This window comes from Scyliorhinus torazame, chromosome 10 (assembly GCF_047496885.1).
Source record: "Scyliorhinus torazame isolate Kashiwa2021f chromosome 10, sScyTor2.1, whole genome shotgun sequence".
In the NCBI taxonomy this organism is placed as follows: domain Eukaryota; kingdom Metazoa; phylum Chordata; class Chondrichthyes; order Carcharhiniformes; family Scyliorhinidae; genus Scyliorhinus; species Scyliorhinus torazame.
Window position 1 is genome coordinate 193,459,081 of NC_092716.1, and position 16,232 is coordinate 193,475,312.

General features: G+C 49.3%; 1 protein-coding gene across 7 annotated transcripts in view; it reads right to left on the reverse strand.

Annotated features, from left to right (window-relative positions):
- The window catches only part of ppfibp2b (PPFIA binding protein 2b), a 347,825-nt gene that overhangs the window by 278,274 nt on the left and 53,319 nt on the right, over positions 1–16,232 (reverse strand). Inside the window, exon 1 of one of the 7 annotated variants that reach the window (XM_072466207.1) lies at positions 1,978–2,078. The exons of the other annotated variants lie outside the window; for them this stretch is intronic. The gene's annotated coding sequence lies outside the window, so the exon portion shown is untranslated. Of the gene's footprint in view, positions 1–1,977; positions 2,079–16,232 lie in introns of those variants that run through there. 7 annotated transcript variants of the gene reach the window in all.

Consider the following 16,232-nt stretch of genomic DNA (forward strand, 5'->3'; position numbering starts at 1 on the left):
AGAATAGTGTTCTTACAGGGAACAGATCAGTCCAAGGGGGAGTCATTAAGGAGTATTGTAGCTGTGGGGAAGAAGCTGTTCCTACGTGTGGGTCTTCAGATTTCTGTACCTTCTGCCTGATGGAAGGGTCTGGAAGAAGGCAAAGCCTGGGTGGGAGGGCTCTCTGACAATGCTGTCTGCCTTCCTGAGGCAGCGGGCAGGAGGTGTATACAGAATCAATGTGGGGGTGGCAAGCTTGTGTGATGTGCTGGGCTGAGTTCACCACACTCTGCAGTTTCTTGCGATCTTGGACCAAGCAGTTGCCATACCAGGCTGTGATGCAGCCAGAAAAGATGCTCTCTATTGCACATCTGTAGAAGTTTGAGAGAGTCGATGCAGGCATGCCGAATTTCTTTAGCTTCCGTAATAATGTATTATATAATAATAAATTAACTATATATATGTAATAATAATATTATATAATAATTAATGGCCATAAAAAAGGAAAGACATGTGTTTATCTAGCGCCTCCCACACAGCCAGGTGTCCCAAAGTACTTTCCAGCCAATTAAGTACTTTTGAAGTGAAGTCACGGTTGTAATCTAAGGAACAAAGCAACAAATCTGCACCCAGCAAGGTCCCACATTCAGCAACGTGATAATGACCAGGTTTTTGTCCTGTTGGCTGAGTTGAAGATATTGTCCTGAATCCCAAGCAGAACTCCCTTGATTTTCTTTCAACGGGATCTTTTAAGTCCAACTGAGAGAGCAGACTGTGTGTCGGGCTTAATGTCTCATTTGAAAGAAGGCAGCTCCTGGCAGGGCAGCAATAAGTTGATTTTTTTTCGCTTAAATCTTTGGAGGATGATCCACAACATTCTGGCTTGGGGGCAGGAGTGCTACCCACTCAGCCACAGCTTCCACAATTATTACCTAAAGGGACGACCATTGTACCACTGAAAATGGCACCAGGCAATACCTATCTCAAGCATCTAAGAGCTTAATTCAGAAAGTATGAAATCCAGCAAGTTACTTCCTGATTAACGGATAGAGGATAAGGTTGAGAAAACAAGAAATAAAAGCACCGATCTTGAAAAGGACTCTTTAATTTGAGAGAATAAAACAATGAGAAAAGGGGGAGAGAGAGAGAGAGAGAGAGAGAGAGAGAGAGAGAGAGAGAGAGGAGAGAGAGAGGAGAGAGAGACAGACAGACAGACAGACAGAGAGAGAGAGAGCAGGAGAGTGAGACGATGAGAAAGTAAACGAGCAGAAGTGGGAATGGGCAGAAGAGAAAGGAGGGGGAGAAAAATGACCAAAGAAAGAATGCTGGAGAAAGAGAAAACACAGAATCGGAAACGAGATAGAAAAGATAACAGGATGACTCGAAAGGAGAAATATTCAGCACTAGAGTGAGCAGAGCGTGAGAAACAAAAGGGGGATAGAGACCCGCAAATATATAAGCTCAGCACATGTGCAAACATTAACAAGGGAGAGAAAGACTCGCACACCCATATACAACTGCGCAAGATAGAGACACCTTCATTTCATCCTGCATTTAAAATGCTGCTTTCAAAAGATTTGATTCCAGGATTGAACCCAATCAATTACGCCAGAGTGCAATGTCAGAGTTGGGCTGGCACGGAAAATCGTCAGTACCTTAATGCGAGTGGAGAGAGAAACCTCCAAGCATGAACTAAACTCTGGAAATGTTTTCCTTCACCACTGCACAAAAATCAGGCTCCCCAATCTGAGGAAGTTTCCCTCAGTGCTCGCAGCTTGCCGTCAATAGACATCTGGCTGGTCCAGGCAGCTGCAGCTTTTCTGTCTCTTTTTGTCAGCTGGATGCTCAGACACAGAACAAGGAGAACGTTAGACCGAAAAGGGGGAATGTTTGACCCGCACTAAAATCCGTCCCTACATTGAACCAGAGATATTGAGGGAGCCACATAGACTGCTGATTGCGCGCTCTCCCCCCTGCAGGGAACCATCCTTCACTCACCTCAAGTCTTTGAACGTCTCCCTGGGGTTCGCTGATGAGGCTTGCACTGAAGGTACTCTCCGACCAGAGCATTGCACAGCTTCCGTGTAATTAATCGCCTGACACTCGCACTCGACTGATGTGGCATTACAGTTTAATGTTCTATTTGCTAACTGCTGTTCCACAGAGCATTGACATGCTGGGTCAATATCCAGCGGTACTCTGCTCTTAAAAACTCAGCAATGCACTGCCTCATGATTTTAATATTTGTATTTGGTGGAGAAATGCAAGAAAAGAGTGAAATAGATAAAGAGAAGAAGAAAAAAAGAGGGAAAATGAGGAACGAAGAGAGGGGGAATGGTTAGGTGGGGAGAAAGCAAGAAGGGGAGGGGATATGGAGAACGAGAGAGTGAGCGAGAGAAAGCGGGGGGGGGGGGGAGAAAGAGTAAGGGGGGGGGGAAGGGAAGAGCAATGGTAAGAGAGGGGTTTAAAGTTGGGGTAGGAGCCAAAGGGCAAGATGGAAGAGAAGCAAGGGAAACAAAAAAAAGAGGAAGAATGGAGAAGCAGGAATGGAATGGGCAGAGGGAATGGAATGGAAATAAACTACTTGCACACTTCTTTACCTTTCATTACCTCAAGCCTTCCAAAAATTACTGTAATAAATAAGTGCAGTAGTCGATTTGTGCACAGCAAGATCCCACGAAAACCAGCGGGGTAATATATCATCTTTTTGTGTTGTTGAACATTAGGGAGATCGCTCCTGCTCAGGATTGTGCCAAGTGACCCATTACACTTATACCAAGAGGGTGACCGGTCCTTGGTTTTGATGCCTCAACAGAAAGATGGCACCTAGATTTTGTGCTCAATTTTGCAGCAGAACTGGAACACACAACCCTCTGACTTCGAGGTGAGAAAGTGTTATCTAGTAGACAACAGTTGACAACTAAACGTTAATAAAAAAAAACACCAAATATCAGGTAACTTGTCACACACTGCATCAACATTTTCTTAAAAGAATATAAATTAAGATGGGTGTTAGACAATTGGTTAGAGACCAAATTGCATAAATCTGGCTTGTGCTCCCTTTGCGTTCATGAGATTGGAGGGTGATTTGATCAAGAAACACAGAAAAAAGAAATACGAGTGGGCCATTCGGCCCTTCGAGCCTGCTCTGCCATTCAATATGACCATGGCTGATCCTCTATCTGCATGCCATATTCCCGCTTTTCCCCCCCCCCATACCCCTGATGCCATTAAAATCTAAAAAATCTCTTTCTTGAATACACTGTGAATTGGCCTCCACAGCCTTCTGTGGTAGAGAATTCCACGTTTTTGGTACCTAATTTTCCTCATCTCAGTCCTTAATGGTCTGTCCCGTATCCTGAGATTGTCTCCTGGTTATAGATTTACCAGAGAAAACACCCTCCCTCTATCTAGTTTGTCCAGCTAGGTTAGGATTTAACTCAGAGCTCCTTTCATCCTTCTAAACACTAGTGAATACAGACCCAATTGATTCAATCTCACCTCATAGGATAGCCCCGCCAACCCCAGTGTCAGCCGAGTCAACTTCCACTATACTCCCTCTTTGACAATTATATCCTTTCTTAGGTAGGGAGACCAAAACTGCACACAAGACTCCAGGTCTGGTCTCACCAAGGCTGTGTATAACTGCAGTGAAACATTTCTACTTCTGAACTCAAATCCTTTTGCAATGAAGGCCAACTTAGCATTTGCCTTTCTAATTGCTTGATGCACCTGCCCTTCCACTTTCATTGACTGGTATGCAAGGGCACCCAGATCACTTTGCACATTCACATTTCCCAATATACGCCATTTAAATAATACTCTTCCTTTCTGTTTTTCCACACTTAACCACATTGTACTGCATCAGCCATGTGTTTGCCCGGTCAGTCAACTTGTCTAAATCACTTTGAAGCCACCTTGCATTCCCCTCAACTCACAATTCTACCCAGTTTGGAGTCCTCAGCAAATTTGGAAATGTTACATTTAGTTCCCTCATCCAGGTCGTTTATATATCGTGAACACCCTGGGCCCAGGCACTGATCCCTGCGATACCTCAGTTACACCCTCAAAGAACTTTGGTAGATTTGTTAAGCATGATTTGCCTTTCATCAACCCATGCAGGCTTTGTCCAATCCAGTTAATGCTTTCCAAATGTTCTGTTATCACATCTTTTGTAATAGACTCTAGTACCTTCCCCACTGCTGATGTCAGGTAGCTTTGACAAAGTCATCCAGACTCTAAACTTTATCTCCCCAGATGCTGTCAGATCTACTGAGATTGTCCAATGTTTTCTGTTTTGGTCTGTAATTCTCCCATTTTTCTCTCCCTCTCTTTTTAAATAGTGGGGTTACATTTGCCAACCTCCAATCTGTAGCAACTGCAGAGTCTGTAGAATTTTGCAAGATGATCACCAATCCATCCAATATTTCAAGGGACATTTCCTTTAAGACCCTGGGATGTAGATGATCAGGCCCTGGTGATCTGTCAGTCTTTGACCCCATTAATTTTCCCAACACCAGTTTCTTACTGACACTGATTTCCCTCAATTACACCCCGACTAGACTCTTGGTTCCCTAACATTTCTGGGAGGTTTCTTGATAACTACCCAGTTTAATCTGGTGGAAGAATCTAGAGTGAGGGGACATGAATTCAAAATCAGAGTTAGGAGGGAGCACATCTCCACAGGAGGGTAGGAGAAACAGGAAATGCTCACTCCTCGAAGACTATAGGCACTGGGGGCCAACTGGTGTTTTCAAGATGGAGATAGTTTTATTCAGATGTCAATGATATGGAGTGGAGGCAGAAAATAGATGCCACAGATCAGCCACGGGGTCCAAGATGAAGCAGGCCCAAGAGACATAATGGACTCCCCGCTTCCTAATCAGGCCTTCCTTACAGTCCAGATGCTACGATTCTTCCTGCAATAATTACAGTTCCTGTCTGGTGAAACAAATGAATCCCGTTTGAAATGCAGAACTGCAGTGGTCACAAAGTTTTCGAAATGCAAAATGAAAACATTTAAAAGGGCGAGGCATCAAAAAGACCTTTCGTGCCTCAGCCATTTTCAGTGCTTTTTTTCTCCGGGGTCAAACAGAGTGACAAGGGCAACCGTGACTCCATGAGGACAAATAACTTTCTTCTGAATTCCCCAATGGATTTATTGATGAATATTTTGTACTTAAGGCTCCCAGTTACAGATCCCGGCTCCCAGTTACAGATCCCTTCCCAAGTGGAAATATATTCTCTATGTTAGAATAGAAGACATGGATATATGGGCATTCAACTTCCCGACTCTCTTCTTCAACAATTGCATGGTAGCACAGTGGTTAGCACTGTTGCTTGACCGTGCCAGGGACCCAGGTTCGATTCCCCGCTGGGTCACTGTCTGTGCGGAGTCTGCACATTCTCCCAGTGTCTGCGTGGGTTTCCTCCGGGTGCTCTGGTTTCATCCTATAAGTCCTGAAAGACATTCTTGTTAGGCGAATTGAACATTCTGAATTCTCCCTCAGGGTATCTGAACAGGCACCAGAGTGTGGCGACTAGGGGACTTTCATAGTAACTTCATTGCAATGTTATTGTAAGTCTACTTGTGACACCAATAAAGATTATTAAAACATTATTGACTCTTGGAGCAAAGTTAATTTGCGGCAGGTTTTTGCAGGGAGTTTCCCGCCGGCTCTGCCAGCGAGAACCCCACCGCTATTCTATCACTTTTTGGGCCCTGGGGAGATTCTCACCGGTTTAGCCCACACTTAGAATGTTTTTTTAGCACTGGGAGGCTGAACTCTGAGAAAATGTGCCCCGATCTCCAAGTGAGCTTGTACCCCCACCCTTGGGCAATGACACCACCACACATGGGCAGTACTCCACACCTCCAAGTGAGGACATCCATTATGGGGTCCCTGGGCCTACGTTGTATGGCCGAGATTAGCGGTGGAGCGGCGGGAAAAGAGGCTCTGGAGCAGCGACAAAAACGAGGGGGAAAAAGCAAGATGGCGGAGGGCGGAGATCGAGCAGCATGGGGGCCGGACCAGCAGGAGTTCCTTAAGAGCTGTGTGGAGGAGCTTAAAAAGGAGGTGCTGGCGCCAATGCTGTTGGCGATCGAGGGGCTGAAGGAGACCCAGAAGGCCCAGGCGGTGGAGCTTCGCGAGGCGAGAGATAAAATGAATGAGAACGAGGACGAGATCCTGGGCCTGGCAGTAAAAATGGAGGCGCACGAGGTGGTGCACAGGAGGTGGGCCGAGAGAATAGAGGTCCTGGAGAACAGGTCGAAGAGGAAGAATCTCCGGATTCGGGGTCTCCCCGAAGGAGTGGAGGGAGCTGATGCTGGGGCGTATGCGAGTACGATGCTCCATTCGCTGATGGGTGCGGAGGCCGCTCCGAGCCCCCTGGAGCTGGAAGGGGCTCACCGGGTCCTGGCGAGGAGACCCAAGGCTGATGAGCCGCCAAGGGCGATAGTGGCAAGGTTCCATCCCTTCGCGGACAAAGAAAGTGTTCTGAGATGGGCCAAGAAGGTGCGGAGCAGTAGATGGGAGAATGCGGTGATCCGAGTTTACCAGGATTGGAGCGCGGAGGTGGCAAAGAGAAGAGCTGGCTTCAACCGGGCCAAGGTGGTGCTGCACAAAAAAAGAGTCAGGTTCAGCATGCTGCAGCCTGCGCGACTGTGGGTCACTTATCAGGAACGACACCATTATTTTGAAACACCAGAAGAGGCTTGGACCTTTATTCAGACGGAAAAATTGGACTCGAACTGAGGGGATGTGGTTGTGGGGGAGATGTTGGTTGTATACGGGGTTGTAAATAAGGGTGAAGATTCCTTCATGGGTGGGATGATGGATGGGGATGTGGGTAGAGTTCTGGTTAAAATTCCCCTTTTTTTTCTTTTCTGTAGACGAGATGATGTGGAATGTGGGCGTCGGTGCTGGAGGGAGGCGAGACTCGGGGATGAGGGAACTGGGATAATGGCCGCAACAGGAGCTGCGTCATAGGGGGCGGGGCTGGCTCAGGAAAGCGCGGGCTTTTTCCTGCGCTAAAAGGGGGGGGGTGATGGAGGAAGGTAAGGAGGAGAGACTCCCACATGGGAGAGATCAACGGGAAGGCGGGGGAAGCAGGGGTCAGCAGAAGTCAGCAGACTCACGGAAGTAATATGGGGGGAGCAAAAGTGTTGCTGCTGCACTGTCCGAGGGGGAACTGAAAATGGAAGAGGTGGTCGGGACGGGGGTTCCCCTCCTGGGGTACTGGATGGTGCGGGAGGCGCGAGCACGGGACTGGCCTAAGATAGGAGATGGCTAGTCGGCGGGGGGTAGCCCGCCAATCCGGCTGATCACGTGGAATGTGAGGGGCCTAAATGGGCCAGATAAGAGGGCCCGAGTGTTCGCGTACCTAAAGGGACTGGATGCAGACGTGGTCATGCTTCAGGAGACACATCTGAAGGTGGCAGATCAGGTCAGGTTAAGGAAGGGATGGGTAGGACAGGTGTTCCATTCAGGGCTGGATGCGAAGAATAGAGGGGTGGCAATACTGGTGGGGAAGCGGGTGTCGTTTGAGGCCAAGAACATAGTAGCGGACAATGGAGGTCGATACGTGATGGTGAGCGGTAAGTTGCAGGGGACGGAGGTGGTACTGGTGAATGTATATGCCCCGAACTGGGACGATGCTGGATTCATGAAACGGATGTTGGGGCGTATTCCAGATTTGGAGGTAGGAAGTTTGATAATGGGTGGGGACTTCAACATGGTGTTGGACCCAGCACTGGATCGCTCCACATCCAGGACCGGAAAGAGGCCGGCTGCGGCCAAGGTGCTCAGGGGGTTTATGGACCAGATGGGGGGAGTAGATCCGTGGAGATTTGCCAGGCCTTTGGCCAGAGAATTATCTTTTTTCTCCCATGTACACAAGGCCTACTCTCGGATAGATTTTTTTGTTCTGGGCAGGACATTGATCTCGAAAGTGGAGGGGACGGTGTAGTCGGCCATAGCCGTTTCGGACCATGCCCCGCACTGGGTGGAATTAGAGCTGGGGGAGGAGAGGGACCAACGCCCGTTGTGGCGGTTGGATGTGGGACTGCTGGCAGACGAGGAAGTTTGTGGGAGGGTGCATCGAAAGGTATCTGGAGGCCATCGACAATGGGGAGGTGCAGGTGGGAGTAGTATGGGAAGTGCTGAAGGCGGTGGTCAGGGGAGAGTTAATCTCCATCAGGGCTCATAGGGTGAAGAGTGAGGGCAGGGAAAGGGAGAGGTTAGTGGGGTAGATTTTAAGGGTGGACAGGAGATATGCAGAGGCTCCTGATGAGGGACTACTCAGGGAGAGGCGAAGTCTCCAGACGGAGTTCGACCTCTTGACCACAGGGAAGGCGGAGGCGCGGTGGAGGAAGGCACAGGAGGCGATGTATGAATATGGGGAGAAGGCGGGTCGGATGCTGGCACATCAGCTCCGTAAGAGGATGGCAGCGAGGGAAATGGGTGGGGTCGGGGATGGCGGGGAAACTACGGTGTGGAGTGCAGGGAGGGTGAATGAGGCATTCGAGGACTTTTACGAGGAGCTGTATAGGTCCCAGCCCCCAGGGGGAAAAGGGGGTGTGCGGCGATTCTTGGACTGGCTGGGGTTCCCGGGGGTGGAGGAGCAGAGGGTGGCTGGTTTGGGGGCGCCAATTGGGGTGGAGGAGCTGGTTGGGGGACTGGGGAGCATGCGGGCAGGGGGGGCGCCGGGGCCGGATGGGTTCCCGGGGGAGTTTTATGGGAGGTATGTAGACCGGTTAGCCCCGTTGCTGGTAAGGACCTTCAATGAAGCAAGGGAGGGGGGACCCTGCCCCAGACAATGTCGGAGGCGATGATCTCTTTGATCTAGAAGCGGGATAAGGACCACTGCAATGTGGGTCGTATAGACTGATCTCGCTCCTCAACGTAGATGCTAAGTTGCTGGCAAAAATGTTGGCTACAAGGATTGAGGACTGTGTCCTGGGGGTGATTCACGAGGACCAGACGGGATTCGTAAAGGGTAGGCAGCTAAATACTAATGTGCGAAGGCTCCTAAATGTGATGGTGGTGCCGTCAGTGGAGGGAGAGGTGGAGATGGTGGCAGCCATGGACGCGGAGGGGGCCTTTGACCGAGTGGGGTAGGAGTGTCTCTGGGGGGTGTTGGGGAGGTTTGGGTTCGGGGGAGGGTTTATTAGTTGGGTTAAGCTCCTGTATGGAGCACCGGTGGCGAGTGTGGTCACGAACCAGCGGAGGTCTGAGTATTTCCGGCTGTGTCGGGGGACGAGGCAGGGGTGCCCCGAGGGGGAGAGGAGCATCGAGTGTCGCTGTGCGCAGGTGACCTGTTGCTGTGTGTGGCGGATCCAGTGGGGGGGATGGTTGGGGTCATGCAGATCCTAGGGGAGTTTGGAGACTTTTCGGGCTATAAGCTCAATGTGGAAAAGAGTGAGCTCTTTGTGGTGCATCCGGGGGATCAGGGAAGAGGGATAGACGACCTACCGTCGAGGAGGGTGGAAAGGAGCTTTCGATACTTGGGGATTCAGGTAGCTGGGAGCTGGGGGGCACTGCACGGACTTGGTTTGACGCGGCTGGTGGAACAGATGGAGGAGGATTTGAGAGGGTGGGACATGTTGCCGCTCTCGCTGGCGGGCAGGGTGCAGTCGATTGGAGTGGTGGTCCTCCCGAGGTTTCTTTTTGTTTTTCAATGCCTCCCAATTGTGATTACCAATGCCTTCTTTAAGAGGGCAAGCAGGAGCATTATGGGATTTGTGTGGGCGAGCAAGACCCCGAGGTTAAGGAGGGGGTTCCTGGAGCGTAGCAGAGATAGAGGAGGGTTGGCGTTGCCGAACTTGGGTGGCTACTACTGGGCAGCCAACGTGGCGATGATCCGTAAGTGGATGATGGAGGGAGAGGGGGTGGCGTGGAAGAGGTTGGAGATGGCGTCCTGTAAAGGAACGAGCCTGGGGACGCTGGTGACGGCACCGGTGCCGCTCTCGCCGACAAGGTACACCACGAGTCCGGTGGTGGCAGCAACGCTAAAGATCTGGGGGCAGCGGAGACGGCTCAGGGGTGCGATGGGAGCCTCGGTGTGGTCCCCGATCAGAGATAACCATCGGTTTGTCCCAGGAAGGATGGATGGGGGGGGGTTTCAGAGCTGGCATCGGGCAGGGATTAGAAGAATGGGGGACCTGTTCATCGATGGGACGTTTGCAAGCTTATGGGCGCTGGAGGAGAAATTTGGACCACCCCCCGGAAATGCCTTCAGGTACATGCAAGTGAGGGTGTTTGTGAGGTGGCAGGTTAGGGAATTCCCGCTCCTCCCGGCACAGGGGATTCAAGACAGGGTGATTTCGTGCGTATGGGTCGGAGAGGGCAAGGTGTCGGCGATATACCAGGAGATGAAAGAAGAGGGGGAGGCTTTGGTAGAGGAGCTGAAGGGTAAATGGGAAGAGGAGCTGGGGGAGGAGATTGAGGAGGGTCTGTGGGCTGATGCCCTTAGTAGGGTTAATTCCTCTTCCTCGTGTGCCAGGCTTAGCCTGATACAATTTAAGGTTGTTCACAGAGCGCACATGACGGGGGCGAGGCTGAGTGGGTTCTTTGGAGTGGAGAACTGATGCGGGAGGTGCTCAGGAAGCCCGGCGAACCATGTCCATATGTTTTGGTCATGCCCGGCACTGGATGGGTTCTGGAGGGGAGTTTCGAGAACAGTATCCAAGGTGGTGAAAGTCCGGGTCAAGCCAAGCTGGGGGCTAGCACTATTTGGAGTAGTGGACGAGCCGGGAGTGCAGGAGGCGAAAGAGGCCGGCATTCTGGCCTTTGCGTCCCTAGTAGCCCGGCGAAGGATCTTGTTAATGTGGAAAGAGGCGAAGTCCCCCAGCCTGGATAAATGATATGGCAGGGTTTATCAAGTTGGAGAGGATAAAGTTTGCCTTGAGAGGGTCTGCGCAGGGGTTCTACAGGCGGTGGCAACGGTTCCTAGACTATCTCGCGGAGCGTTAGATGAAACCCAGGTTGGGGGGGGGGGTTCTGGGGGGCATTTGAGCAAGGAAACATATGAATGATCCGGAAAACTGACATGTACGGGAGGAATCCAATGTACAAAGTTCTGTATCTTATTGACTTGCCATGTTCATGTCTCGCTATGCAAGCTTTCTTTCTTTTCGTAAACTCCACATGGACAGTGACCCAGGGACGGAATCAAACCCAAGGCCTTGGTTCCGCGAGGTAGCAGTGCTAACCACTGCGCCACCATGCCCGTCAGTATTTGTAAGGCAGCCATGGATAGATTCTTGGTAAGCAAGGTGGGTGATAGTGGAGCAGGCTTGAATGCGCTGAATGGCCTACTCCTGCTCCTTGTTCGTATGTTTCATATTTGTAACCCCCCTGAAATAGCCGTTTCCAAAATCCATCACTGCCAATCCAGAATGGAAGCTCAACATTTTCTGCTCCTGCTGCCGGGGCCAGTGATGACTGTGCATGAACCCTGCTGTGCAATGCCCCCAATAAACCCTAGCAGCATTTAACCCGGGCCTGTCATCCAGCATACAACTGCACACGCAAGGCAGTGGCAGCAAACACAGCCATGTAAAAAACTAAACAGTCAAGATTGCACTCAGTAACTTCATAGCAGTGTTAATGTAAGCCTACTTGTGCCAATAAAGATTAAATAAAATTAAGGATTAAATATTGGCCCGCGCCACAAGTGGGAATATCGTGCTCTGCTTCAAAATAGTGCTGTGGAACATTTTGTACTCAACTGACAAGATCGGTCAGCACAGCAGTCCCTCAGTGCTGCACTGCACTGCCAGCCTACATGAAGTGCTGGAGTGGGACCGGAACCCACTGATTCAGAAGTCACTTTAATTATTGGCACCATTTGAATTATTCAGATATTAAACAGTAAACCTTATCAAACAAAATTTAAGGCATTGCTGAATAAGAGACATGCTGCTGAAGTTTTTCATCTTACACTCATCAGGACAGTTTACAAGAATACCAAGAGCGAAGGGAACAACAATTGATATTGTATTGGAAGCGTGCCGATTACATGGCAAGTGGACTGTGTGGTAGAGGCATTGCCATGGAGAATGCACCAGCAAAGAGTTAACTGCCAAGCCTTTGTTTGTTAACTAGACTGGGAGACAGTAGCACAAACATTGGGATACTCCAGAGAAAAAGATTAATTTTGCTGGCGAGAGAGACATGGTGCTGAAGCTTTTTGTCTTGCACTCATCTGACAAACACAAGACCGCCAAATTTCAAACGATCACAACTATTTATATGACAAAGGGTGCTGATTGGTTGGTAAGTTGACCCTGATTTTTGAGGCGATACCTCTTTACAACTCCGAGAACAGATCAAGTGCTTTGAAAAAAAATCCATTTATCCTGAACACTTGCATTTGAGTGATAAAATCTTTGGACACGAGCATAAAGACTTTGATTGACAATTGATGTTTACATCATCTGTAAATATCTCTAAATAAGACCATAAGATATAGGAGCAGAATTAGGCCATTCGGCCCATTGAGTCTGCACCGCCATTCGATCATGGCTGATATGTTCCTCATCCCCATTAGCCCTGCTGATCCTGTAGCTGGGAACTAGTGTCTTATGTGCAAGTGTTCCGGCTGCCACATTTCACAGATGCACTGGAGGCTTAAGTGATGTGCACATCACTTTTGATCCAGACAGCATGAAAAAGTGAACATAGAGGGTGGGATTTTCTGGTCCCCAAGCCGCATGTTTCTCAGTGGTGCACCGTTCACTGGTAGCGGGATTCTCTTCCCACCACTTGTCAAGTGGGATCTCTCATTGAAGCCACCCCACGCCGCCAGAAACCTGCAGGCAGGGTGCACTGCCAGCGGGAAAAGAGAATCCCAATGACCGGACAATTCCAGCCAGAGTTTCTGACCATTACAAACTGGAAGCGTGATTAACAACCACCTCTGGGTACTAAAAAACAAGTCTCTCTCATCAAGGGTCATCAGGTGCAGAAGAGACTGTATTCCAGTCACTGTGGGAGAAAGGGCACAGTGAGGATGGGCCAATGGCAGGGATTTGGGGGCGAGGCAGTAGAACGTCAGATGGCACAAGATGAAACTTTCAGGAATATGCCCAACTCGAATTGGCAACACCTACACGGACTGGGCTCGGAGGCTACCTGGAGCACTGGTGTCCATTACGACTTGACAGGCTAGAGTCAGGCAGATGAACAGATAGCGAGGGAAATCAACAACAAGCAAATTGAGAATGTGTGCTGCGAGAAATGGTACACTGACCAAAACAGAAATGAGGGTGAAACAGAAAATAGGATTCAGTCATAAACCGAGATGAGATGAGGCAGATGCAACAAAAGGAAACTGGAACGGGGAAATAATTAGATGACTCCAGACAAGGGGATTTAAAATGATGAGAGCAGAGGGGAGGACAGAAAGAAAGCAGAAAGTTACAGAGTAAGGATATTAAAAACTCAAGACATTCCACAATCAATATTAACTTTTTCTGTAAATATGAATGACTTGTTTTTTTAAAATCAAGTGCAACAATCCATTAACAGATTAGCTTACGGACAAGACCATTGATTTATAGTGACTGATTAAAATCAAAGTCTTTTTCCATTACAGACCAGAATTTAGCAGTTTTTGGGGGACTGGCATGATTTTGTCTCGTTACATCAGACACAAGTTCCACTTTTATTACACAAAAGAGTCAGATTTTGGGGATCAAATTCAACAACTTTGCTTCTCCATGACACCACTAACGCCAAGTCATGAAATGCAAGAACAGGGAAGGGCCATTCAGCCCATCAAGCCCGATCAACCATTCAATGAATGTATTCGACCAGGACGAATCTCCATCTTTACTCCATTTATTCGACCATCCCTTATTACCCTTGTTAAACAAAAATCTACGAGTCTCGGTCTTGAGATTTTCAATTGAACCCCCGAGTCTCCACAGCTGGGGCTGCTCCACAGATTTTTGGGACCCTTTTTAGGAAGAAGTGGTTCCTGACATCACACCTGAAGAACCTAGCTCCAATTTTAAAAGCATCATCTCAAGCCTGCATCTCTCTCCATCCAAGGACAAGAGAGAAGGAGCGAGAGACAGACAGAGGGGGCTAGGCAGAGCGCGCGCGAGAGAGAGAGAGAGAGAGAGAGAGAGAGAGAGAGAGAGAGAGAGAGAGGAGGTGGTAATTAATTTTTGTATGTTGAATTTAGGTCACATGTATTTGCAACTATTAAGAATAAGCAGCAGTTTCGTTCACATGCGGTAGCTCAGTAATAATCTCCGGATGAATCGGTCACAACTATTTTTGGCGCTTGTCCTCGTTGTCAAAAGGTTTGCTCATTTGGTACACAGCACATGGATGAGTGACCAATAAATCAGCACTGAAGGACAACAATATTGTTTTTCAAACATCTCACTGAACTGCAAATATGCACTTTGATTTGGAAATGTGAGGGGTCAATGGAAAGGCACAACAACCCTCGAGAGCCTGTCAATAATATATATTGGGTCAACACTACTCAACTTCACATAACAGGCCCATTTCAGCATCGGATGAGTTGGAGTTGCTCTCCGTCGCCAATCTCCACTGATTAACAATAGAGTCATAATATTTCACAATAAAAGTGGCTGCTTGTCCCATCAGGCCTTTGACTGCCCTCTCAAACATCTATTCATTTAATTTGTCAGGCCTGGCTCAGAACAAGGCAGCAGCGCGGGTTCAATTCCCGTACCGGCCTCCCCGAACATGCGCCAGAATGTGGCGACGAGGGGTTTTTCAACGTAATTTCATTGGAGCCCACTTGTGACAATAAACAATTATTATTATTATTGCTGTGTCACGCTCTTGCCTCTTGGGTCAAAAGGTTAAAAAAAATCTTGCCCTTATATAGAACCTTTCACAAGTTCTGCGCTTCCCAAAGCTCCTCACGGCCAATCAAATAACCTTTGACTACTCTTTAATTTTGTGTAGAAAAACCGGGTGAACGACCAGGTCAACCGTTTCTTGTGGTATGATTAAGGGTTAATTATTGGTCAGAGGGAGAACTGCCTACGCTTCTTCAAAACAGAGCCTCAGTTGATCATCGGTTCTGAAAGACAGCGGGCAGAATTCCCCCCAAATATTTCTAAGCTCATTTGCAGTGGGTTTTTCTGGGAGTTTCCCGCCAGCAGTGCTGGCGCATTCCGCAATGCTATTCAATGACACTTACTCACTTTTTTGGGCCCTAGGGAGTTTCTCACCGGTTTAGCCCACACTTGGGGTGCGATTCTCCGGTGTCTTTGCGCTCGCCCGAGCCAAACGAGGCCAGTGAACAGCGGGAGAGGCGAAAACGAGAACCGTGCTAGGTGCCAAACAGTTTGCGATGCAACCGGTCCGCTCCCCGAGGGAAAATAGTGATCTCGCCGCAGGATGGCGAGAAACCAATTAAGCTCGATTTCTATACAATTAACGAGACCCACCCAATATCCAACAGCCACCCGTGATTCCCCAGCATGTGCTCACGCTGGCGGCGATTAACACTCCTTTTTAAAAACATGAACCTGGTGGAAGGGCTTCTGTGGGGAGCCAAGGTGGTGAGTAGCCATCTTTGCTCACAGGCAAAGAGCCCGGGGGTGCTGGGCTTGCTGCTCCAGAGCTTGGCGGTGGATGGGGAACCTGCCGATGAGGAGGGCTGCTATGGGAGGGTGAAGGGCCAAACGCACGTGTGGCACCACCATGCCAACCCCTGGATTGTGTGTACCCATTTGACAGCAACCCTTGCCCTGCCCGTCTGCCCCTCTGACCACCCATTACCCCCATAAACTGCCGAGGCCTCTGGCCATGCGGCTGAAGAGTATTGTTAATCGGGATTTGGCAATCGTGGTTAAGTGAGCACTTCACACAACCCAAGTGGATTCCTGTGGGTGGGCGGGCCATGGAGCATGTGGATGTCATTGTCTAGCATCCCAATCACATCTTGATGCATGGATACGGTGCTTGAATACTGCAGGAGGCAACACCACACATCCAACAGCCAACATTCAACAGCCTAGGGGACATGTCCATGCCTGAAGGGTGGGTGAGTGCCATGGGATGGGGGGTGGGGATGCCTGGAGAGTTGGGCGAATGGTTCGCAGGTCGTTTCCCATGGTGGAAAGAAAAGGTGACACAGCAATGTATCAAAGGCATCATACTGGTTGTGCACAAGGATGTTTATTGTGTGTAACAATTCCTTACTCTCCCGATGGTGCTGCCCCCCCCCCCCCCCCCAACCCTTACCTAATCCCCCAC